This window comes from Salvelinus alpinus, chromosome 7 (assembly GCF_045679555.1).
Source record: "Salvelinus alpinus chromosome 7, SLU_Salpinus.1, whole genome shotgun sequence".
Classification (NCBI taxonomy): domain Eukaryota; kingdom Metazoa; phylum Chordata; class Actinopteri; order Salmoniformes; family Salmonidae; genus Salvelinus; species Salvelinus alpinus.
Window position 1 is genome coordinate 65,562,763 of NC_092092.1, and position 27,080 is coordinate 65,589,842.

The following is a 27,080-nucleotide window of genomic DNA, read 5'->3' on the forward strand; positions in this document are numbered from 1 at the left end:
AACAGCTTTTCGTCTCTCAACATGTTAGACTCACAAACCTTACCTCACCAATAGTTCACGGGCCATCAGAGAGACAAGAAACTGTGAGCTGTCTGAAAAATAAGTGTCAATCATTGTCCCTCAAGGCAACAGATAGGAGTTTGTGGTGGTAACTGTTGAGGCACTCTATTTCCAGGAGTATTATGAGTTTGGTGGCGGGAGGAGGAAACTGGGAGAGGAGTGTTCAGTTTTCACCACACGAGTCATGTATTAACACTGGTGGCAACTAACCCCCACTCGTTCCTTAACATGGCACAATCCAAAGTGTGCCTGCACTTCTGACTAACTCCCCTGTGGCCGCAGCAGTGGTCTAGAGCTGGGCCTGCCATTGTAATTTCGATACAATTATCCATTTAGGTGTGGGAGGCGTGGGCTAAACTGCAACACATGTACCTCACAGCGGCAAACAAAGAACAAAAGGTCTGGGGCTGGAGCTGCTCCACCAGGCCCTCTAGAAAACCTTCAGCCCTAACTCACCGACCAACCATCAGACTGTGCCCGCCTCTCGTCTGACCACGGTCTCACAGTCTCCACCATAACGACAGACAGACAGTGGGGTGGGTGTCCGGGGACGCCGCTGTGAGCGCTGCTATAGGTGTGTTGCTGGGAAGCCAAGCAGAGAAGGAAGCCAAGCAGAGAGAACTCTCTAAGGAAAGAATGTCTGTCTCTCTCCTACCCTGTGTGGTTGTTCAGAGTCAACATTGACACAGGGCATATATAGAACAGCAAGGTCATGCAAGCCAAGTAGACTCACCTGCCTAGTATCGATCTATACATGACTGATCTTCTATTTTTGTTCCAGTATCAGTTCTGGGTCTGGTAGTGTAACGGCTGTCTAATTCCTCCTCCTCGGATGAGGAGAAGGAGTAAGGGTCGGACCAAAACGCAGAGTTGTTAGTGCTCATATTGATTTAATCAAAACGAAACTGAACACTTACAAATACAAAAAAAAAAACAAACGTGACAAAACCGAAAACAGTCCCGTGTGGCACGAACACTGACACGAGATACAAACACCCACAAAACACACGTGAAACCCCGGCTGCCTTAGTATGATTCTCAATCAGGGACAACGATTGACAGCTGCCTCTGATTGAGAATCATACCAGGCCGAACACAAAATCCCAACATAGAAAATCACACATAGACAAACCCACCCAACTCACGCCCTGACCAACTAAATAAATACAAGACAAAAGAAAACAGGTCAGGAACGTGACAGGTAGACTTCCTTTGCCTCTTGTATTGGCATGGTTTGTGACCCAGAAAAGGGGCAATAACTATTACTGACTCCATCCCTTATGTACAACTGTTGAAGGAGAGCTACAGTCCTTTCCTTCTGAATTCCCAAGCGAAGCACTAGTGCTGCGCATTAACAATGTTGACTGCATGTGGCCTGGCCCTAAAACAGCAGAGTTACACAGCTGGGAAATGGTAGGGCTAGAGCTAGAGCCAGGGATATATACAGCCAGGCCCTTGGGCAACAGTAATGGTGGTGTAGATGTGAGCCGTTGGAGCCCAGTGTGTGGGACACTGGGGATTAGGGGTGGGCTCACCTGAGGTCAAGGGTCAAGGTGTTACCTCTCCTGAACTCTGACAGCTTCCAAATGTTTCATCCCTTGACAAAAGAAGAACTTGTACTGCCGTGGAGGTGAAAAGAGGGAGACATTTTAAAGCCTTGTTTTGGCAGCAGCACATAAAGCAGCAGTACTCACCCAGCAGTGTGAGATTACAACCTGTGTTTATGATGTCGCCTCTCAGAATAGTATTGACGTATACACTGACTCTGTGACTGGGTTCATCAGGAAGTGCATAGAGGATGTTGATACCACTGTGACAATTAGAACTTATCCAATCCAAAAACGTGGATAGATGGCAACGTTCTCGCAAATCTGAAAGTGCGAACCACCGTATTTAACCATGGCAAGGTAACTGGGAACATGGACATGTACAACCAGACCAGCTATGACCTCCGTGAGGCAATCGAAGAGGCAAAATGACAAGGGACAAAGTTAAGTCGCAATGCGTATGTGGCAGGAACTCCAGACAATCACGGATTATAAAGGGAAAGCCAGCCACATCACGGACACCGACGCCTTGCTCCAGGATGAGCTAAACACCTTCTTCGCCTACTTCAACGAAACATCGAGCCGCCGACGCAGGCCCCGACGCTCATGAGGACTGTGTGCTCTCGTTCTCCGTGGCCGACGTAAGTAATTTAAGCGTCCCAAGCCACATCCTCAGAGCATGTGCAGACCAGCTGACTGGAGTGTTTACGGACATATTCAATCTCTCCCTATTGCAGTCTGTTGTTCCCACTTGCTTCAAGATGTCCACAATTGTTCCTGAACCCAAGAAAGTGCAGGTAACTGAACTAAATTACTATCGGCTCATAGCATTTACTTGAGGCATTTTGAGAGGCTAGTTAAGGACCATATCACCTCTATACCTGACACCCTAGACCTACTACAATTCGCATATCGCCCCAACAGATCCACGGACTACGCAATCGCCATTACACTGCACAATGGCCTATTTCCACCTGGACAAGATAAATACCTATGCTCAGCCTTCAACACCATAGTGCCCTCCAAGCTCATCACCAAGCTCAGGGCCCTGGGTCTGAACCTCTCCCTGTGCAACTGGGTCCTGGTGGACTGACCACAACTGGTGAAGGTAGGCAACAACACCTCCACCACGCTGATCCACAACACGGGGGGCCCACAGGGGTGCGTGCTCAGCCTCCTCCTGTACTCCATGTTCACCCATGACTGCGTGGCCATGCACGTCTCCAACTCAATCATCAAGTTTTCAGATGACACAACAGTGATAAGCCAGATTACCAACAACAATGAGCCCTGGCGGAGTGGTGCCAGGAAAATAACCTCTCCCTCAACGTCAACAAAACGAAGGAGCTGATCGTGGACTACAGGAGACAGCAGAGGGAGCACGCTCCCATCCACATCGAAGTTCCTCAGCGTACACATCACTGACAAACTGAAATGGTCCACCCACACAGACAGTGTGGTGAAGAAGGTGCAACCGTACCTCTTCAACCTCAGGAGGCTGAATAAATTTGGTTTGGCCCCCTAAGACCCTCACACACTTCAACAGATGCACCATTGAGAGCATCCTGTCCGGTTGTATCACCCCCTGGTAAGGCAATTGAACCGTCCGCAACCGCATGGCTCTCCAAAGGGTGGTGCGGTCAGCCCAATGCATCATCAGGTGCCCACTGCCTGCCCTCCAGGACATCTACAGTTGTGGCCAAAAGTTGAGAATGACACAAATATTAATTTTCACAAAGTCTGCTGCCTCAGTTTGTATGATGGCAATTTGCATATACTCCAGAATGTTATGAAGAGTGATCAGATGAATTGCAATTAATTGCAAAGTCGCTCTTTGCCATGCAAATGAACTGAATCCCAAAAAACATTTCCATTGCATTTCAGCCCTGCCACAAAAAGACCAGCTGACATCATGTCAGTGATTCTCTCGTTAACACAGGTGTGAGTGTTGACGAGGACAAGGCTGGAGGTCACTCTGTCATGCTGATTGAGTTCGAATAACAGACTGGAAGCTTCAAAAGGAGGGTGGTGCTTGGAATCATTGTTCCTCCTCTGTCAACCACGGTTACCTGGAAGGAAACACGTGCCATCATCATTGCTTTGCACAAAAAGGGCTTCACAGGCAAGGATATTGCTGCCAGTAAGATTGCACCTAAATCAACCATTTATCGGATCATCAAGAACTTCAAGGAGAGCGGTTCAATTGTTGTGAAGAAGGCTTCAGGGCGCCCAAGAAAGTTCAGCAAGCGCCAGGACCGTCTCCTAAAGTTGATTCAGCTGTGGGATCGGGGCACCACCAGTACAGAGCTTGCTCAGGAATGGCAGCAGGCAGGTGTGAGTGCATCTGCACGCACAGTGAGGCAAAGACTTTTGGAGGATGGCCTGGTGTCAAGAAGGGCAGCAAAGTAGCCACTTCTCTCCAGGAAAAACATAAGGGACAGACTGATATTCTGCAAAAGGTACAGGGATTGGACTGTTGATGACTGGGGTAAAGTCATTTTCTCTGATGAATCCCCTTTCTGATTGTTTGTGGCATCCGGAAAAAAGCTTGTCCGGAGAAGACAAGGTGAGCGCTACCATCAGTCCTGTGTCATGCCAACAGTAAAGCATCCTGAGCCCATTCATTTGTGGGGTTGCTTCTCAGCCAAGGGAGTGGGCTCACTCACAATTTTGCCTAAGAACACAGCCATGAATAAAGAATGGTACCAACACATCCTCCGAGAGCACCTTGCCATAAGGCAAAAGTGATAACTAAGTGGCTCAGGGGACAAAACATCGATATTTTGGGTCCATGGCCAGGAAACTCCCCAGACCTTAATCCCATTGAGAACTTGTGGTCAATCCTCAAGAGGCGGGTGGACAAACAAAACCCCACAAATTCTGACAAACTCTAAGCATTGATTATGGAAGAATGAGCTGCCATCAGTCAGGATGTGGCCCAGAAGTTGACAGCATGCCAGGGCGGATTGCAGAGGTCTTGAAAAAGAAGGGTCAACACTGCAAATATTGACTCTTTGCATCAACTTCATGTAATTGTCAATAAAAGCCTTTGACACTTATGAAATGCTCGTAATTATACTTCAGTATTCCATAGTAACATCTGACAAAAATATCTAGACACTGAAGCAGCAAACTTTGTGGAAATTGATATTTGTGTCATTCTCAAAACTTTTGGCCATGACTGTACAGCACCCAGTGTTACAGGAAGGCCAAGAAGATCATCAAGGACCTCGTGGCAGAGCCAAGGCCTGTTCCCCCCGTTACCATCTAGAAGGCGGAGACCGTACAGTTGCATCACAGCTGGGACCGAGAGACTGAAAAACAGCTCCTATATCCAGGCCATCAGACTGTTAAACAGTCATCACTAGCCGGCCTCCGCCCAGTACCCTGGCCGGAACTTAGTCACTGTTCTAGCCGGCTACCACCCGGTACTCTATCCTGCACCTTAGAGACTGCTGCCATATGTACACAGTCATTGAACACTTGTCACATACTGTTTTACCCATTGTATATGTATATACTGTATTCTAGTCATGGCTTATCCTGTATAACTACTGCTGTACACACCTTTTATATTCATATAATGTCCATACTGTCTTTACACACCATTATATGTTGATATATTTATATTCTGGTCTCTGACATTGCTTGTTCTGATTTTTCTTAATAAAAAATGTTTTCAAAATATCTGGATTATGTGTGTATTGTTTCTTTATTTTCTATTGTTAGGTATTACTACAATGTTGGAGCTAGAGACCCAAGCATTTCGCTGCACCTGCGATAATATCTGCAAATCTGTGTACACGGCCAATAAACTTTGATTTGAATAAAACATACCACGCAGTTGCAAAAACGTAAGTCAAGAGCACATCTAATACCTATGGGGTAATTTTATCCTGCCACTATTGTGGGAAAAATATGTTTATATTTATGTGTGTATGCAGACAAGCACACCAAAAAAAAGGACTTCAGTGAGAATTGTGTTTTAAGTGTTTAAGAAAAAGCTTTAAATGACTGCTACCTCAATCAGTGTATTGCAGGCTTGCAACGGTCATTAAATAAAAGGGATCGCAACTTGAGGTTAGACTTGCCTCTGTCTGTGCTTGCTCTGAGGAGGGTTTGATAACATTAGAGACAAGTTGATGATGACTCCAGGTGATATTGAATGTCACCGAATACCTCTGTGTTGACTACCAAAGTCTGTCTGGAGTTTCCCTGTCGTACTGCAGTCTGACATACAGTACCAATCAAAAGTTTGGACACACCTACTCATTCCAGGGTTTTTCTTTAATTTTACTAGGGATGCACGACATATCGGTGAACATATCGGAATTGGCCGATATTAGCTAAAAATGCCAACATCGGTATTGGCCGATGTCTAATTTAATGTTGATGTGCAAAACCGATGTCAAAGCTGACGTGCATACCTATATAACGTAGGTACATGACGTAATGGCGCCACGTACAATTTTGAGCAGTCAACAAGTCGAGCAGTCATTTGAAAGAGTAAGAACATTTCAGCGAGACAACTCAAAGGCAAAATCCATTAAAACCAAGATAATGGAATTCATTGCCCTTGACAATAAACCGTTCTGTCGTGGGTGATGTTGGCTTTTGCCGACTGGTTGAGCGCGGTGCACACTACCAAGTGCGCTATTTTTCAGATGTTGCCCTACCGGAGTTACACAGTGATAGCATCACTGCTGTTAGCTTCACGACATACAGTTGAAGTCGGAAGTTTACATACACTTAGGTTGGAGTCATTAAAACTCGTTTTTCAACCACTCCACAACTTTCTTGTTAACACACTATAGTTTTGGCAAGTCGGTGAGGACATCTACTTTGTGCATGGCACAAGTCATTTTTCCAACAATTGTTTACAGACAGATTATTTCACTTATAATTCACTGTATCACAATTCCAGTGGGTCAGAAGTTTAAATACACTAAGTTGACTGTGTCTTTAAACAGCTTGGAAAATTCCGGAAAACGATGTCATGGCTTTAGAAGCTTCTGATAGGCTAATTGACATAATTTGAGTCAATTCGAGGTGTACCTGTGGATGTATTTCAAGGCCTACCTTCAACCTCTGTGCCTCTTTGCTTGACATCATGGGAAAATCAAAAGAAATCAGACCTCTACAAGTCTGGTTCATCCTTGGGAACAATTTCCAAACGCCTGAAGGTACCACGTTCATCTGTACAAACAATAGTACGCAAGTATAAACACCATGGGACCACGCAGCCGTCATACCGCTCAGGAAGGAGACATGTTCTGTCTCCTAGAGATGAACGTACTTTGGTGCGAAATGTGCAAATCAATCCCAGAACAACAGCAAAGGACCTTGTGAAGATGCTGGAATAAACAGGTACAAAAGTATCTATATCCACAGTAAAACGAGTCTTATATCGACATAACCTGAAAGGTCGCTCAGCAAGGAAGAAGCCACTGCTCCAAAACCGCCATAAAAAAGCCCAACTACGGTTTGCAACTGCACATGGGCACAAAGATCGTAAAGCATGGGGGTGGCAGCATCATGTTGTGGGGGTGCTTTGCTGCAAGAGGGACTGGTGCACTTCACGAAATAGATGGCATCATGAGGCAGGAAAATTATGTGTATATATTGAAGCAACATCTCAAGACATCAGTCAGGAAGGTAAAGCTTGGTCGCAAATGGGACATCCAAAAGGACAATGACCCCAAGCATACTTCCAAAGTTGTGGCAAAATGGCTTAAGGACAACAAAGTAAAGGTATTTGAATGGCCATCACACCACCTCTGCCAGGAGGAATGGGCCAAAATTCGTCCAACTTATTGTGCGACGCTTGTGGAAGGCTACCCGAAACGTTTGACCCAAGTTAAACAATTTAAAGGCAATGCTACCAAATACTAATTGAGCGTATGTAAACTTCTGACCCACTGGGAATGTGATGAAAGAAATAAAAGCTGAAATAAATCATTCTCTATTATTATTCTGTCTTTTCACATTCTTAAAATAAAAGTGGTGATCCTAACTGACCTAAGACAGGGAATTTTTACTAGGATTCAATTTCAGCAATTGTGAAAACTGAGTTTAAATGTATTTGGCTAAGGTGTATGTAAACTTCCAACTTTGTATGTAAACTTTGACAGCAACTTCTGGGGTAGCTAGCTTTAGCTTGGTACCTAGCTAGCACCAATACAACCAGCCTGAAAACAATGACCAGTAAAAACTGCAGTCATTTTCATTATTATTAGCAATCCTTGTGAGTAAGTATTAGCTAGGTTGCCACTTGTTGTTCGCCTATTGAAATTGAACTGTAGTTCATGAAAATAAATAGCTAGCCAGCTACTTAACCCTGTTGCCCAAAACTAATGTTATAAGCAGCCAGCTATGGAACGCAGTTTGGGTCTTTACATGTGAAAAGAGGTACTACTATTTGACGTGTCAAATAAGCTTTTCATTTGACACGTCAAGTAACACAATTCTATTATAGAATGTTGTGTGTGATGAATTTGCACGTGCAAGCCAAGCACCACCACTACTATCAGTAGCATTGTCAAAGCTGTACCAAAAGTCTGCAAACAAGCACACGCTGGCCACAAACGATGTGTTTACAATACCGCGTTGGTAATAAGGCATTATTTGTTCGACCGCAACTTATTTGGTATTTAGCTAGCTTTAGCCTAGCTAGCACCAATACAACTTGTCGTTTTGCTGTGTTTTTGGGGAAGAACATTGTTTGCATCAAATCCATCAGCTAGCTAACTTTTTTACTGTCCAGAGCTTGGGGAAGGGCAGGTGCGTGACACAACTTTACCAGCATCATAGCGATACGTATCGATTAATCATTGTGACATATGAAATACGAGTGATAGTGTCATCAATGTGTAATAACTACGTAAAAAATGTATGAACGCGTTAAATAATTATGTGACGTGCAGTCATATTCAGGTCCTGATTGGTCAACAAGCTTATTTGACACGTCAAATAGTGTTATTTGACGTGTATCTTTTCTGACACGTAAAGACCCAAACAGCGTTCCACAGCCAGCGAGCTTCATCTGGCTAGTGAGGCTCTACCGGAACGGGTAGATGAGGGTTAGGCACAATAGTGGAATTTGCGGTTTGCCTTCAAAATAAACGTATGTCATTGACAGTGATGCAAATGCATACAAATAGTAGAATTATGCCATACTTTTATTTTGAAGGCTAACCGCAAAGTCCACTATTGTGGCTAATCCTTATTGTGGCTATTTTCACATAGATGGGTCCGACCACCATTAATCAAATAAGAACTGTCTTATAAATTAGGGTTATTTTAGATGATGACACCTAGCTATATAGTTAGCTAGCTAACTATAGCTACTGAAACAGATGTCGTTTGCTCTGTTTTTGGGGAAGAAAAATTGTTTGCATCCATGAGTTAGCTAGCTTTAGCTAGCGAGACAACTTTACCAGCATCATAGCATACGTATCGATGAATCGTTGTGACATGAAATACGAGTGATAGTGTAATCAATGTGTAATAACTACGTAAAAAATGTATGAACGCGTTAAATAATTATGTGAGGTGCAGTCATATTCAGGTCCTGATTGGTCAACAAGCTTATTTGACATGTCAAATAGTGTTATTTGATGTGTATCTTTTTTGACATGCAAAGACCCAAACGGCGTTCCATAGAAATCCTAGTTGAGAATGAAATGACTGAACAAAAGAACAACGAAACAGCACAGCAAGTCAGTTAAATAAATAGGTTTTGATTATGTTTTACTGGTAATTGGCCCGGCTAAACCAGGACAACACCGGGCCAATTGTGCGCCGCCCTATGGGACTCCCAATCACGACAGGATGTGATACAGCTTGGATTCAAACCAGGGACTGTAGTGACGCCGCTTGCACTGAGATGCAGTGCCTTAGACCGCTGCGTCCATGTGTGTGTGTGTTAACTATTTAATTGTACTAGAATGCTTAAAAGGCCGCAAAAATTTTAACATCGTTATCGGTATTGTTTTGAGCAAGGAAAATATTGGATATCGGTATCGGCCAAAAATGTCATATCGGTGCATAACAAATGTTTACTATTTTCTACATTGTAGAATAATAGTGAAGACATCCAAACTTTGAAATACACATGGAATCATGTAGTAACCAAAAAAGCAAATCAAAATATATTATATATTTGAGATTCTTCAAAGTAGCCACCCTTTGCCTTGATGACAGCTTTGCACGCTCTTGGCATTCTCTCAACCAGCCTTATGACGTAGTCACCTGGAATGCATTTCAATTAACAGGTGTGCCTTGTTAAAAGTTAATTTGTGGAACTTCTTTCCTTCTTAATGCGTTTGAGCCAATCAGTTATGTTGTGACAAAGTAGGGGTGGTATACAGAAGATAGTCCTGTCTGGTAAAAAACGAAGTCCATATTATGGCAAGAACAGCTCAAATAAGCAAAGAGAAACAACAGTCCATCATTACTTTAAGACATGAAGGTCAGTCAATCCAGAAACTTTCAAGAACTTTAAAACTTTCTTCAAGTGCAGTCGCAAAAACCATCAAGCGCTATGATGAAACGGTCTCTCATGAGGACCGCCACAGGAAAGGAAGACCGAGAGTTACCTCTGCTGCAGAGGAAAAGTTCATTAGAGTTACCAGCCTCAGAAATTGCAGCCCAAATAAATGCTTCACTGAGTTCAAGTAACAGATACATCTCAACATCAACTATTCAGAGGAGACTGCGTGAATCAGGCCTTCATGGTCGAATTGTTGCAAAGAAACCACTACTAAAGGACACCAATAAGAAGAGCAGACTTGCTTGGGCCAAGAAACACGAGCAATGGACATGGACCGGTGAAAATCTGTCCTTTGGTGTGATGAATCGCAGAGTAGGTGAACGGATGATCTCCGCATGTGGGGTTTCCACCGTGAAGCATGTAGGAGGAGGTGTGATGGTGCTTTGCTGGAGACACTGTCTGTGATTTATTTAGAATTCAAGGGACACTTAACCAGCATGGCTACCACAGCATTCTGCAGCGATACACCATCCATCTGGTTTGCGCTTAGTGGGACTATAATTTGTTTTTCAACAGGACAATGACCCAACACACCTCTAGGCTATTTAAAGGCTATTTGACCAAGAAGGAGAGTGATGGAGTGCTGCATCAGATAACCTGGCCTCCATAATTACCCGACCTCAACCCAATTGAGATGGTTTGGGATGAGTTGGACCGCAGAGTGAAGGAAAAGCAGCCAACAAGTACTCAGCATATATGGGAACTCCTTCAAGACTGCTGGAAAAGCATTCCAGGTGAAGCTGGTTGAGAGAATGCCAAGAGTGTGCAAAGCTGTCATCAAGGCAAAGGGTGGCTACTTTGAAGAATCTCAAATATAAAATATATTTTGATTTGTTTCACACTATTTTTTGGGGACACACCGACTCGTACTGTACATCTGCATAGTGTTTCTGCTGCAGGGGAGGACCTGAGTGGATCAAGTCAGGGGCCTTGGAGGGGTCACTAGAGGTATTTATACCCTGTTTAAACTTAATCCAACAGATCCAATTTGGCAACGTCACATCCTCTGCTTTGTCTCACATACTCACAACCAGTATAAGCCATCATCAGCCCCTTCATAAATGGCCATGAGTCCCTGTACTTCTATATATAGTTAACCTCTGAGTTCAGCCTTGTGCACACCGGTTGCGTCAAACTGTATGCTTTCTGGCAGAAGTCCATTCATTTCAATGGCCGGCAATCTGCACCGCTGCGACTCATCTGCCGGACTAGGTTGCGGTGCGTGGCACTGCGTGCAGTGTATCGTGTGCGTTGGACTTTTCCAACTTGTGCGTTGTTTTGCCGTGCAGTATCAGACATGGAAGTAGACAAACCACCGAAGAAGTTGCTAATATGTAGCGTGATTATTTTTGTTGCGATGCGGCACATGGATTGTGAAGACCACGTAAAATGTACTGTACGGCAATGTAATGATGCAGCCTGTGTGCATTCAGCGTTCTAGCCCTTGGTTTGTTCCAGGGCTGTTTTGAGGCCATTGTTAATGAATGACTTCAGTAAGACTTCAGCACAGTGAGTCCCAGGGGGAGCCAGGGCACTATAACTCAGTTCCACATTACTCCCTCCCAGGGACCAAACAGGAAAGCATCATGCTACCTTCACTCCCCACACAGGGAGGCTGGAGGGATGAGGGAGGCTATAGGGAGGGATGAGGGAGGCCCTGCTCAGAGCTCCAACATGATGAGGTGGACACAGGGGAGGAGGTCCACAGAAGTTGACCAGGGCCAGTTCCACCATCTCAGTCATTAACTGAGTCATTAACCTTCCATCCTCCGCACGCACGCCCGCCCGCCCGCCCGCCCACACACACACACACAGTGGCTGCTATCCTTAGCGGCCCCATGATTCATGGACCAGGCCGACTGAGGCACAGGAAGGACCGGGGGCTCTGTGCTTGCGCCGCTCGTCACAACTCCTCACTCAGAGCCTTTCATCAGATTTATAGTGATGCAAGCAGCAGGGACTTCTAGTGGTGCAGGTCATCTAGTGGTGCAGGTCATCTAGTGTTACAGGTCATCTAGTGGTGCAGGTCATCTAGTGGTGCAGGTCATCTAGTGTTACAGGTCATCTAGTGGTGCAGGTCATCTAGTGGTGCAGGTCATCTAGTGGTGCAGGTCATCTAGCGGTGCAGGTCATCTAGTGGTGCAGGTCATCTAGCGGTGCAGGTCATCTAGTGGTGCAGGTCATCTAGTGGTGCAGGTCATCTAGTGGTGCAGGTCATCTAGCGGTGCAGGTCATCTAGTGGTGCAGGTCATCTAGTGTTACAGGTCATCTAGTGTTACAGGTCATCTAGTGTTACAGGTCATCTAGCGGTGCAGGTCATCTAGCGGTGCAGGTCATCTAGTGGTGCAGGTCATCTAGTGGTGCAGGTCATCTAGTGGTGCAGGTCATCTAGCGGTGCAGGTCATCTAGTGGTGCAGGTCATCTAGTGTTACAGGTCATCTAGTGTTACAGGTCATCTAGTGGTGCAGATCATCTAGTGTTACAGGTCATCTAGTGGTGCAGATCATCTAGTGGTGCAGGTCATCTAGCGGTGCAGGTCATCTAGCGGTGCAGGTCATCTAGCGGTGCAGATCATCTAGCGGTGCAGGTCATCTAGTGGTGCAGGTCATCTAGTGGTGCAGGTCATCTAGTGTTACAGGTCATCTTGTGGTGCAGGTCATCTAGTGGTGCAGGTCTTCTAGCGGTGCAGATCATCTAGTGGTGCAGGTCATCTAGTGGTGCAGGTCATCTAGTGGTCCAGGTCATCTAGTGGTGCAGGTCATCTAGTGGTGCAGGTCATCTAGTGGTGCAGGTCATCTAGTGTTACAGGTCATCTAGTGTTACAGGTCATCTAGCGGTACAGGTCATCTAGCGGTACAGGTCATCTAGCGGTGCAGATCATCTAGTGGTGCAGGTCATCTAGTGGTGCAGGTCATCTAGTGGTGCAGGTCATCTAGTGTTACAGGTCATCTTGTGGTGCAGGTCATCTAGTGGTCCAGGTCATCTAGTGGTGCAGGTCATCTAGTGGTGCAGGTCATCTAGTGTTACAGGTCATCTTGTGGTGCAGGTCATCTAGTGGTGCAGGTCATCTAGTGGTGCAGGTCATCTAGTGGTGCAGGTCATCTAGTGTTACAGGTCATCTAGTGGTGCAGGTCATCTAGCGGTGCAGGTCATCTAGCGGTGCAGGTCATCTAGCGGTGCAGGTCATCTAGCGGTGCAGGTCATCTAGCGGTGCAGGTCATCTAGCGGTGCAGGTCATCTAGTGGTGCAGGTCATCTAGTGGTGCAGGTCATCTAGTGGTGCAGGTCATCTAGTGTTACAGGTCATCTAGTGTTACAGGTCATCTAGTGGTGCAGGTCATCTAGCGGTGCAGGTCATCTAGCGGTGCAGGTCATCTAGTGGTGCAGGTCATCTAGTGGTGGAGGTCATCTAGCGGTGCAGGTCATCTAGCGGTGCAGGTCATCTAGTGGTGCAGGTCATCTAGTGGTGCAGGTCATCTAGTGGTGCAGGTCATCTAGTGTTACAGGTCATCTAGCGGTGCAGGTCATCTAGCGGTGCAGGTCATCTAGCGGTGCAGGTCATCTAGTGTTACAGGTCATCTAGTGTTACAGGTCATCTTGTGGTGCAGGTCATCTAGTGGTGCAGGTCATCTAGTGGTGCAGGTCATCTAGTGGTGCAGGTCATCTAGTGGTGCAGGTCATCTAGTGGTGCAGGTCATCTAGCGGTGCAGGTCATCTAGTGTTACAGGTCATCTTGTGGTGCAGGTCATCTAGCGGTGCAGGTCATCTAGCGGTGCAGGTCATCTAGCGGTGCAGGTCATCTAGCGGTGCAGGTCATCTAGTGGTGCAGGTCATCTAGTGGTGCAGGTCATCTAGTGGTGCAGGTCATCTAGTGGTGCAGGTCATCTAGTGTTACAGGTCATCTAGCGGTGCAGGTCATCTAGCGGTGCAGGTCATCTAGTGGTCCAGGTCATCTAGTGGTGCAGGTCATCTAGTGGTGCAGGTCATCTAGTGTTACAGGTCATCTTGTGGTGCAGGTCATCTAGTGGTGCAGGTCATCTAGTGGTGCAGGTCATCTAGTGTTACAGGTCATCTAGCGGTGCAGGTCATCTAGCGGTGCAGGTCATCTAGCGGTGCAGGTCATCTAGCGGTGCAGGTCATCTAGCGGTGCAGGTCATCTAGTGTTACAGGTCATCTAGTGGTGCAGGTCATCTAGCGGTGCAGGTCATCTAGCGGTGCAGATCATCTAGTGTTACAGGTCATCTAGTGTTACAGGTCATCTAGTGTTACAGGTCATCTAGTGGTGCAGATCATCTAGCGGTGCAGATCATCTAGTGTTACAGGTCATCTAGTGTTACAGGTCATCTAGTGGTACAGGTCATCTAGTGGTGCAGGTCATCTAGCGGTGCAGGTCATCTAGTGTTACAGGTCATCTAGTGTTACAGGTCATCTAGTGGTGCAGATCATCTAGTGGTGCAGGTCATCTAGCGGTGCAGGTCATCTAGCGGTGCAGGTCATCTAGCGGTGCAGGTCATCTAGTGGTGCAGGTCATCTAGCGGTGCAGGTCATCTAGTGTTACAGGTCATCTAGTGTTACAGGTCATCTAGTGGTGCAGGTCATCTAGTGTTACAGGTCATCTAGTGGTGCAGGTCATCTAGTGTTACAGGTCATCTAGTGTTACAGGTCATCTAGCGGTGCATGTCATCTAGTGTTACAGGTCATCTAGTGTTACAGGTCATCTAGTGGTGCAGGTCATCTAGTGTCACAGGTCATCTAGTGGTGCAAATCATCTAGTGGTGCAGGTCATCTAGCGGTGCAGGTCATCTAGTGTTACAGGTCATCTAGTGTTACAGGTCATCTAGTGGTGCAGGTCATCTAGTGTTACAGGTCATCTAGCGGTGCAGGTCATCTAGTGGTGCAGGTCATCTAGCGGTGCAGGTCATCTAGCGGTGCAGGTCATCTAGCGGTGCAGGTCATCTAGCGGTGCAGGTCATCTAGTGGTGCAGGTCATCTAGTGTTACAGGTCATCTAGTGTTACAGGTCATCTAGTGGTGCAGGTCATCTAGTGTTACAGGTCATGTAGTGTTACAGGTCATCTTGTGGTGCAGGTCATCTAGTGTTACAGGTCATCTAGTGGTGCAGATCATCTAGTGTTGCAGGTCATCTAGTGGTGCAAGTCATCTAGTGGTGCAGGTCATCTAGTGGTGCAGGTCATCTAGCGGTGCAGGTCATCTAGTGTTACAGGTCATCTTGTGGTGCAGGTCATCTAGCGGTGCAGGTCATCTAGCGGTGCAGGTCATCTAGTGGTGCAGGTCATCTAGTGTTACAGGTCATCTAGTGGTGCAGGTCATCTAGCGGTGCAGGTCATCTAGCGGTGCAGGTCATCTAGCGGTGCAGGTCATCTAGTGTTACAGGTCATCTAGTGGTGCAGGTCATCTAGCGGTGCAGATCATCTAGTGTTACAGGTCATCTAGTGTTACAGGTCATCTAGTGGTGCAGATCATCTAGCGGTGAAACCCCCAACAGTGAGTATAAAATAAGGAACACTGGATGAAGTTACCGGCACTATAAACAAGTACCTGGGTGCAGTGTGACAGGAGAAGCACGTAAAGAAGCCTCTCTTTGTTCTCCTGAGGTTTGAAACCTGACAGAGAAGCTGCTGGGGTTCTGTAATGTTCTCCTGAGGTTTGATATGAAAGGAGTTAAAGGAGTTGAAGGTAATTGGAACATAAAGCATGAAGTGTGTATGTAATATTTGTATTTACAGTATGTGTATGAATTACAAGGGTGTGCACTGACTTTGGATGAAGTCAGTCCCTCCCTGGCCTTACCCATGACGATGAGGGTGTAGTTGAGAGTGATACTTCCGAAGCCGTTGGTGACACGGCACATGTACACCCCCGCGTCCCCCAGCTCCACCTCTTTGATCTTCAGGCTCTTTTTTAGCACCCGGTAGCGGCTCCAGCCCGGGTGGACGTTACGCCCATCCTTCACCCACAGCACCAGGGGAGGAGGGTCACCCTCTACGGGGCACGCAAGCCGCACCGTCCGCCCCAGCCTGGCCGTCTGACGCTCTTCCACCTGACGACTCACCCACGGTGGACCTGGAAGGATCAGAGAGAGAGATGGGCAGAGTACGGTCATTGTTCAGTTCCACAAAATATTTTTTTCTCTACAGCTTTCCTTTCTAAATATAAACCCTGTGTGATATTGGATCCACTGGGTTTCTGCCTCTGCATTGCTTGCTCTTTGGGGTTTTAGGCTGAGTATCTGTAAAGCACTTTGACAACTGCTGATGTAAAAATTGCTTTTTAAAATACATTTGATTGATTGGCTGATTGATCAAGTTGTTATGGAGTATAATCACAAACAAACGTAATAATTTACCTATCAGTTTACAGCTAATACTTTTTTGACTTATTCATCAGAGTTAGTCGCCAGACCTGGGCATCTGGTAAGACATAGTAAAGTTCTGCTCATGGGTATTATACAGTAGCCTGCAGTGGACAGGATCCATAGTTGAATCATGCTCCATTTGCTATGAAGCTGGACAAGCTGCTCAATTCATAAATTGGGGATTGTCTTTGGAGTCATAGCATAGTTTCCTTTCATATTTCACAGAACTTTTCATTCCATTTCCATGTTATTGTATCAATGGGCCTTGTGTATTTGCTGGCTAAGTCATTTATATCAACTGAATATAATTCCACCATTCAAGAATAGTCAGTAGTGTACATTTCATTTGCTGCTTAATTCAAAACACACAAAGATGTTTTACTGAACCTTGTAAAAAAAAAATGACTCTGTCTATCACATGAAACATGTTATTCATTCTGTTGCCGCTGGCAACACAGGGTCAAATGACCTTGGGCCGGTGAGCCAGACGAACCATGGAAAATAAAATGGAATTACAAAGGCAGACCAGAGACCTGCTTCCCCCGAACTAACACTGGCCTGCCGTGTCTGTCTGATTCTGAGGGGGGCCCTGTGTCACCACTCCATACCACAAACTGTACGTGTCCAGGCCCACAAACACAGATAGGCCCTGTGTGAGAAGACCTGTATAGAACTGGGTCAGGCTACCCCAAGGGAACATTCCAATCAGCAAAACAAACCAACTTGGGTCCACCCAAAGTCCACTCAAAAACATAACCCTTCTTAAGAAGAGCGAGGGGCAACTTCGGGGAAGTTAAGTCAACTATTTGACGGGGAACTTCTTTCGGTACGGTCCTTGCGTGCACAACGTTCTTTTCATCCTGTTCGTTCAGCGCTCTGAGACTCCCATGAGAGCTCCGGGGTCCATTTCCTCTGGCCCTCCTGCGCTGCCTCAGAACTGGAGTCCGGTTATGTGTGTGTTGGACGGCAGTTCTCATTCATGCCTGGTACTGTCACATCCTGTAGCTGTACCAGCAGCTGCTGTGAGAACTGCAAAGATTATGGAAATTGAAAAATGATTTCTCTCTCTCTACCTTTCTCTCTCTCTGCACTACACATCTCTGTGGAGGAGTGAAGTGTTTTCACCTGGAGTCTACTGGTTGCCATCCAGGAAAGTGCCAGAAGAAAAAGCGGCAGAAAAAAGTCAAGATTGTTTTGGAGCCGGAATTAAATTACAGCACATTCCAGAATGTTAGACCGAGACGGTTTCACAGCACCAAGTATGGAATCAAAATTCCCCTGTCTCCACGAATAGAACAAAAGGTTGACCATAAAGACCTATTTCAGCAGGTTTGAATGTTAACACAGCATTCTGTCATAAACAAATCATTACATTGACCACTAATTCACCTTACTGGGAAAACAGTTGGCTTCAAGACATTCAAATGGTAAGATATGACTTAGTATTGTTAGTTGAAATATTGAAACAGCCTGGCAATATCTGGGTGGATCCATGGAGGCCTCATTGAAACAGCCTGGCTGCCAGTAAATCAGGCAGCACCAGATGAGTGAGACCAAGAGGCTGAAGTAAAGAGCCTTCCTTCTCCCCGATCTGATCCACTAGCTTGCTCACAATCACACACAACCGGGGAGAGGTGGAATAAAAGACAGAAGAGGAGGAGGAGAGTAGAGGGGGTCAGTCTGGTTGGACACGGACACACACACGGACACACACACGGACACACACACACACACACACACACACACACACACACACACACACACACACACACACACACACACACACACACACACACACACACACACACACACACACACACACACACACACACACACACACACTGCTGCTAAAACCATCTGTTGAGGAACCCTGCAGTAGGAGATGTAGTCTTGTTGAGATGCTGCAGTTGGACTGAGATAGAGAGGTACCTGACTGACCATTGGCTCCATAGAGGCAGCTCTTTCCATCTATAGACCCCTGCTCCTAGACCCCTGCTCCTAGACCCATGCTCCTAGACCCCTGCTCCTAGACCCATGCTCCTAGACCCCTGCTCCTAGACCCCTGCTCCTAGACCCCTGCTTCTAGACCCCTGCTCCTAGACCCATGCTCCTAGACCCCTGCTCCTAGACCCATGCTCCTAGACCCATGCTCCTAGACCCCTGCTCCTAGACCCATGCTCCTAGACTCATGCTCCTAGACCCATGCTCCTAGACCCATGTTCCTCGACCCCTGCTCCTAGACCCCTGCTCCTAGACCCATGCTCATAGACCCCTGCTCCTAGACCCATGCTCCTAGACCCATGCTCCTAGACCCCTGCTCCTAGACCCATGCTCCTAGACCCATGCTCCTAGACTCATGCTCCTAGACCCATGCTCCTAGACTCATGCTCCTAGACCCATGCTCCTAGACCCATGCCCCTAGACCCATGCTCCGAGACCCCTGCTCCTAGACCCCTGCTCCTAGACCCATGCTCCTAGACCCATGCTCCTAGACCCATGCTCCTAGACCCATGCTACTAGACCCCTGCTCCTAGACCCCTGCTCCTAGACCCATGCTCCTAGACCCATGCTCCTAGACCCATGCTCCTAGACCCATGCTCCTAGACCCCTGCTCCTGAACCCATGCTCCTAGACCCATGCTCCTAGACCCATGCTCCTAGACCCATGCTCCTAGACCCATGCTCCTAGACCCATGCTCCTAGACCCCTGCTCCTAGACCCCTGCTCCTAGACCCATGCTCCTAGACCCATGCTTCAGCTCTGGAAACAACATAAACAGCCTTCCTCCTCCCTATTGAAGCGTAATAAACACCCTGCCTGGTAGATCCCAAAAAGTCCTACACCTGCCTTCTGAACCCTGCAGTGTGTTCTCTGTCCAACAATGACAGGGAGGGCCAAGTGTGGAAGAAACGGGGAGTGACACACACACACACACATGCACAATCATACATACACAGACACACATACGCACACACACGCACACAGATGTATAGCAGCATTGATCTGAAATTAATGTCAGCCTTTTTAAAGTCTTCCCCATTCAGTGTTTTTTAAATCTAAGTTTAGGGGAGACACAGACAGAGCTGCTGTTGAGCTGAAAGTGATATTCACTCCATCAGCAGATGGGACATCCTGACAGACCTCCCAGTGCCACAACATTCCTACTTCCACCATTAGGAATGAAGGCCTATGAATCCTATTGATCCAGACAGGTAACGGCATCAATAAAAACAAAGAGGAAAGGCATGACGTCCTCAGAGCAGTGGTGAAACTGTTACTGGTCTGGTTGTCAGAGGGATTTCAGTGCAGCAGAATCCAAAACAGCTGGAACCATCCAAGACATTTAATCTGTGTAAGACAGAAGGAGGTCGCCTAACCTATGGATAACCAGGGATCACTTTAAAGCTCCACTGTGCTTGTACTCTCGTGGCCCACTCTGTTTTAGACATTTTGATAGGGGTTTTTGATTTCAAGGACGATATATGGGAAAGGGAGGCCGCCCCCGAGCCGCAGCCCCAGAGGAGCTTTGAAGCTGGGGCGGCCTCACCAGAGTCAGGAGGAAGGCGCTGGGCTGGTGTCATACGGAGAGCTTCAAACGGACCTCGACAGCGCTCTGCCTGGATAAATTATTATGGTTAAGGAAGTAGCAGGGCTTTGAGATGAGGGGGCGAGACAGAGAGAGAAACAGAGAGAGAAAGAGAGAGAGAGAGAGTGAGAGCAAGAGAGGGCAAGAGAGGGGGGAGAGAGAGCGAGAGAAAGAGAGGGAGAGACAGAGAGAGATTGGAAGGAAGATATTGGAGGAACCTGCTTGTTGCTGTGAGTAGAGTAGAATGGACACATGCAGATCGCCACATGCTCCTCGCGAAGGACTACTGAACATGTGTCCTTCAGACTAGAACAAGGGAGAGCACTGCAATAACTTCCATCAAAGGACAGTTCATCAAAAGATCATGTTGAATGAAGCTCTTCTGGGGTGGTGTCCAGACAGGCTGGTGGACAATACCATTACAGCTGGATTCATAAGAAGAGACATCGCAAGTATATGTGCAGCTTTCAACAGCAAGCGAGGAGAGAAGTCAAACAGTGCTGATACAATGTTATCAGGCAGAAGATAGGCAGCCTTTAAACGAGTTCCTGCCAAGGTGCCATCCATCTTGAGTTTGATCTCTTCTCATTCAGAGAGCAACCCTGCTTATCTCTGTGCCCATATCCTGGCATGGGGGGGGGGGGGGGGGGGCTAGGGAGAGAGGCCTAATGTAATGTTTGCCTTCACTGATAGGACGGTTAGACCAAACAAAGCCAGGTCTCGGTCTAGTGTGTGGAAATCAGGTTCCAGATCACCGGTGAGAGATTACACCGTTGGCCTGATGCGTGACATGGTAATGTATAGGAATATGAGTCAAAGACAACAATAAGAGGGCTTGGTCAACAGAGCTAGGTAAACAATCCCCCTGTCTCTCTCTGGTTCACCCCGGTGTCTGTCACTCCCACTCCTCAATCAAACACCCAGTCAGTCAATCCTCATTAGTAGTCATCCCTGCATGCAGGCCTGCTACCTTCATATCTAATAACTTTGGCCCATTACTTAGGCAAATTCTTGGTCAGGCTATTTATGATGGTAGGGTCCCATCTCTTCTTCCCATTACTCACTCTGATCCCTTTCTCAGTTGAGTGACATCTACCTGAAAACTTCCTAAATCCTGAAAACCCTCATCCTTGTGTCTTCTGCCTTCCCTTAAATCTTGTTTGTGTCTATAAAGGGGTCCCCCCTCCTCTCCTGTGCTGTCCCAGGTCCAGCTGTTAGTCTATAGAGGAGCAGCTAGGTGCTAATCCATCCTGTCATCCTAGGAGCCACACAACACTTCATCAATTACACTGAACAAAAATATAAACGCAACATGCAACAATTTCAAAGATTTTACTGATTTTATGGTCCATATAAGGAAATCAAGTCCATTTAAATCAATTCATTAGGCCCTAATCTATGGATTTCACATGACCGTGAATAAAGATATGCATCTGTTGGTCACAGATACCTTAAAAATAAAGTAGGGGCGTGGATCAGAAAACCAGTCAGTATCTGGTGTGACCACTATTTGCCTCATGCAGCGCAACACATCTCCTTCGCATAGAGTTGATCAGGCTGTTGATTGTGGCCTGTGGAATGTTGTCCCACTCCTCTTCAATGGCTTTGCAAAGTTGCTGGATATTGGCGGGAACTGGAATACGCTATCGTACACGTCAATCCAGAGCATCCCAAACATGCTCAATGGGTGACATGTCTTGTGAGTATGCAGGCCATGGAAGAACTGGGAAATTTTCAGCTACCAGGAATTGTGTACAGATCCTTGCGACATAGGGCTGTGCATTATCATGCTGAAACATGAGGTGATGGTGGCGGATGAATGGCACGACAATGGGCCTCAAGATCTCGTCACGATATCTCCGTGCATTAAAATTGTCATCGATAAAATGCAATTGTGTTCTTGGTCCATAGCTTATACCTACCCATACCATAACCCCACCGCCACCATGGGGCACTCTGTTCACAACGTTGACATCAGCAAACCGCTCCCCCACATGACGCCATACACGCTTGTCTGCCATATCTGCCCGGTACAGTTGAAACCGGGATTCATTCGTGAAGAGCACACTTCTCCAGCCTGCCAGTGGCCATCGAAGGTGAGCATTTGTCCACTGAAGTCGGTTACGATGCCGAACTGCAGTCAGGTCACAACGAGCATGCAGATGAGCTTCCCTGAGACAGTTTTTGGCAGTTTGTGCAGAAATTCTTTGGTTGTGCAAACCCACAGTTTCATCAGCTGTTCAGGTGGCTGGTCTCAGACGATACCGCAGGTGGAAAAGCCAGATGTTGAGGTCCTGGGCTGGCGTGGTTACATGTGGTCTGCGGTTGTGAGGCCGGTTGGACGTATTGCCAAGTTCTCTAAAACCACTTTGGAGGCGGCTTATGGTAGAGAAATGAACGTTAAATTATCTGGCAACAGCTCTGGTGGACATTCCTGCAGTCAGCATGCCAATTTCACACCCCATCAAAACTTGAAACATCTGTGGCATTGTGTTGTGAGACAAAACTGCACATTTTAGAGTGGCCTTTTATTAACCCCAGCACAAGGTGCACCTGTGTAATGATCATGCTGTTTAATAAGCTTCTTGATATGCCACACATGTCAGGTGGATGGATTGTCTTGGCAAAGGAGAAATGCTCACTAACAGGAATGTAAATAAATTTGTGCCCAACATTTTAGAGGAAGAAGCTTTTTGTGCATATGGAACATTTCTGGGATCTTTCATTTCAGCTCATGAAACATGGGACCAACACTTTACATGTTGCGTTTATGCTTTTGTTCAGTGTAACTCTGCACATCCAAGACATCATCTCAATCCCGTGATGATTTCATGGTGGGGTCACACATTTGAGTAGAGGGCAGGTCACTTCAGCGTCATTCTACTCAAGACTCTTCCAACACTCCACCTAGAGGTGTTTTGAGACAAGCTGGAGTTGACTGTAGTGCTGCAGCCGTGGCTGTAAATGGACAGCAGAGTATGTGTCTGTCATTACGCTGGCTTTCATTGGTTCCCTCTCCGTCCGTCCATCTCACCCTGCTAGAGCCCATCCAACCCTCCAGCTGTCTCTCAGACAGACACCATAGAACTCCGTCTTGGAATCTTGGAAGAACACTCACTCCCCTACCTTCATAGAAAAACACACAGAAACCTGGTCATTCCCTAAATTCAAAACATTTTACATTTCTGGAGGGTGACGTCGAGTGTCTGCCTCTTTTTAGCTCTGGCATGTTGGAGCAAATGCTATGCCCGCTCCACCTCCACCATGGCAGAAGCTGGCGAGGGCACAAAGCCTGATCTGTTCGCCCTGACATCAGGCCCATGTGGGGAGGTGGGTGGGTGATTGTGTAGTATGGGCATGGGGGCAATGATGTACCCACCTCTGACTCCCCTTTCCATACCACCGGTCCTAACACACTCACTGAAGCAGATGTAAATGTCATTCTCTCCTTTCAGCATGAATGGAATTCATGTGAGTCACAGGAGGGAGTGGTGGGGACTGGGCGCTCTATCTACACACTCTGTCTGAAGCCTGGAGGCTCAGGTTCCATAGTTGTGTTGTTTCCTATCAGATCTGGGCACAATGTTATGAAGGTAAGAGGACCCAACCCACAGCCCTGGCCTGTAGTCACCCAGTGGAGGTGGTATGGGACTACATGTATCTGTTCACACATAGGGTGGACCACCAGCATCTCAGACCACAAGGAAGGGCAACAATGCTCCAATTTTGCCCTCATAAACAGAGCCTCAGCTCCACAGGGATTCTGGGTAATGTTGTAGAACGCCGGCCCCATCAGAAATAATGAGCACCTGCTTATTAAGCACAACCCTTTGTGTCAACAGTCCACACCGACAGACAGCTAGTGTCTCATGCCAGGCTCCTAATCCTGGTTTGGCTCTGGCTCTACACAGTATTTAATGTTTACATGTTCAGCTGTGTCTCACACTCACAGACACAGCTTGCTACCGCTGAGGCTGCTGGTCTGTCTGTCACTGCGTAGAGCAGACTAGGTAGAGAGGGCAGGGCAGGGAGGGAGGGAGGGTAAGGCAGGGAGGGAGGGAGGGCAGGGCAGGGTAGCTTGGGCAGGGAGTGAGGGAGGGCAAGGCATGGAGGGAGGGAGGGCAAGGCAGGGCTGCATAACAATCACCCAGACAAGAGCGTGTAGCAGAGGGCCAGGGAGGGGCAGACCACTACTGCTTTACACAAACCTGCTGCTGCTGTAGGATCACAGTGTGGCCGGATGGGCGCTCCCTCTCTCTCTCTTTCATCAGGGGGGCCGGATGGGCGCTCCCTCTCTCTCTCTTTCATAAGGGGGCCCGGGTGGGCGCTCCCTCGCTCTCTCTTTCATCAGGGGGGCCGGGTGGGCGCTCCCTCGCTCTCTCTTTCATCAGGGGAGCCGGGTGGGCGCTCCCTCTCTCTCTTTCATCAGGGGGGCCGGGTGGGCGCTCCCTCTCTCTCTTTCATCAGAGGGGCCGGGTGGGCGCTCCCTCTCTCTCTTTCATCAGGGGAGCCGGGTGGGCGCTCCCTCTCTTTCATCAGGGGGGCCGGGTGGGCGCTCCCTCTCTCTCTTTCATCAGGGGAGCCGGGTGGGCGCTCCCTCTCTCTCTTTCATCAGGGGAGCCGGGTGGGCGCTCCCTCTCTCTCTTTCATCAGGGGGGCCGGGTGGGCGCTCCCTCTCCCTCTTTCATCAGGGGGGCCGGGTGGGCGCTCCCTCTTTCTCTTTCATCAGGGGGGCCGGGTGGGCGCTCCCTCTCTCTCTTTCACCAGGGGGGCCGGGTGGGCGCTCCCTCTTTCTCTTTCATCAGGGGGGCCGGGTGGGCGCTCCCTCTCTCTCTTTCATCAGGGGAGCCGGGTGGGCGCTCCCTCTCTCTCTTTCATCAGGGGAGCCGGGTGGGCGCTCCCTCTCTCTCTTTCATCAGGGGAGCCGGGTGGGCGCTCCCTCTTTCTCTTTCATCAGGGGGGCCGGGTGGGCGCTCCCTCCCTCTCTTTCATCAGGGGGGCCGGGTGGGCGCTCCCTCTCTCTCTTTCATCAGGGGAGCCGGGTGGGCGCTCCCTCTCTCTCTTTCATCAGGGGAGCTGGGTGGGCGCTCCCTCTCTCTCTTTCATCAGGGGGGCCGGGTGGGCGCTCCCTCTCCCTCTTTCATCAGGGGGGCCGGGTGGGCGCTCCCTCTTTCTCTTTCATCAGGGGGGCCGGGTGGGCGCTCCCTCTCTCTCTTTCACCAGGGGGGCCGGGTGGGCGCTCCCTCTTTCTCTTTCATCAGGGGGGCCGGGTGGGCGCTCCCTCTCTCTCTTTCATCAGGGGAGCCGGGTGGGCGCTCCCTCTCTCTCTTTCATCAGGGGAGCCGGGTGGGCGCTCCCTCTTTCTCTTTCATCAGGGGGGCCGGGTGGGCGCTCCCTCTCTCTCTTTCATCAGGGGGGCCTTTCATTAGCACTGTGAGCTCTATGTATGTTTTCTGTGCTGCTTAGTCCCATAACATTGTTTGACCTACGGCATTGAACCAGGGCCAGGCAGTAGTGGGCTCTAGCTGCCATTGAATGGGTGAAGCAGCTGAGTAGGGATGAAGGCCATTAAGGAGGCCCTTCCGTTGAGCCACAGGTTCTAAATGCCTGGAATGTTGGTGTTCTGAGAAAACCACAGGATTCTACAGAGAAGCCGCCCTGAGTCAATGGGACAAACGCACAGAATGGGCATATTCACAGCGTCTTTTCTGTGACATTTTAAAAGCCTAGATTGTAGGGCTATGAGGAGTGGTGCTGGTTGGTAGGCTCCTGTAATCCTCCTGGTTAAATGCTGTGTAATCCCACCTTTACCATGGGACAAAGAGACTGCCACAAAGCAAGCTTCTATTAGGAGGAGGGGCCCCACATGAGAACAAATTGGTCGTGACGAACACTCGGCCTGGTCTTGTACCAGTGCGCTGCTCCGACAAGCTAAATCCACGGGAATGGAGTGAACAATGGAGGGAGGGATGACAGTGTCTTTCCAATCTCTCATTCACTCCAAGGTACCCTCTCCCACCTGTGCAAACAGTGCAGCTTCGGGCTCAGGCAGGTAAAGAGACACCCAGGGCACACTAAGGTTGACACCTCACTGACCTCCAGCAGAGTGGGGGCCTTTATCGAAACCAGGGAATGTTTGAACACCAGCCGCTCTCCTTCCTTCGTGTTTTAATGTCTCTTCTATAAATACCAACACTTCTCAAATAGCCATGCTTGAGCAATATGCTTCAAACCAAATGCAGCTCATTAACTGGCTTGTTTACGTTAAGTTCCTTTCCCCTCACGCGAAACACCACAGACTTGTTTTAAGTGTGCACGCTTAACAGAGATCACAACAACAAAGAAAGCTGGGACCTACTTCAAAACAATTCTCCTGTGGAATTGAAAAAATATGGAGTGAGAGATACAATATGGGATTTGGCAAGCTGAATTCATGTGGACTGGTAAGAGCCGGACGTTAACACATTGGTGTGTGCTTCACACACTGTGAGATCTGCCACAATGAACATCATGTTCCAATCTAATAAGAAGGCTTCTCCCTAATGAAAATGTGTTGGTTAACTAGCACTAGCTGTACGGAGCACTAGCTGTACGGAGCACTAGCTGTACGGAGCACTAGCTGTACGGAGCACTAGCTGTACGGAGCACTAGCTGTACGGAGCACTAGCTGTACGCAGCACTAGCTGTACGGAGCACTAGCTGTACGGAGCACTAGCTGTACGGAGCACTAGCTGTACGGAGCACTAGCTGTACGGAGCACTAGCTGTACGGAGCACTAGCTGTACGGAGCACTAGCTGTACGGAGCACTAGCTGTACGGAGCACTAGCTGTACGGAGCACTAGCTGTACGGAGCACTAGCTGTACGGAACACTAGCTGTACGGATCACTAGCTGTACGGAGCACTAGCTGTACGGAGCACTAGCTGTACGGAGCACTAGCTGTACGGAGCACTAGCTGTACGG

General features: G+C 48.0%; 1 pseudogene; it reads right to left on the reverse strand.

Annotated features, from left to right (window-relative positions):
* Window positions 1–27,080, reverse strand: part of LOC139581488 (fibroblast growth factor receptor-like 1) — a 50,361-nt pseudogene that overhangs the window by 9,340 nt on the left and 13,941 nt on the right.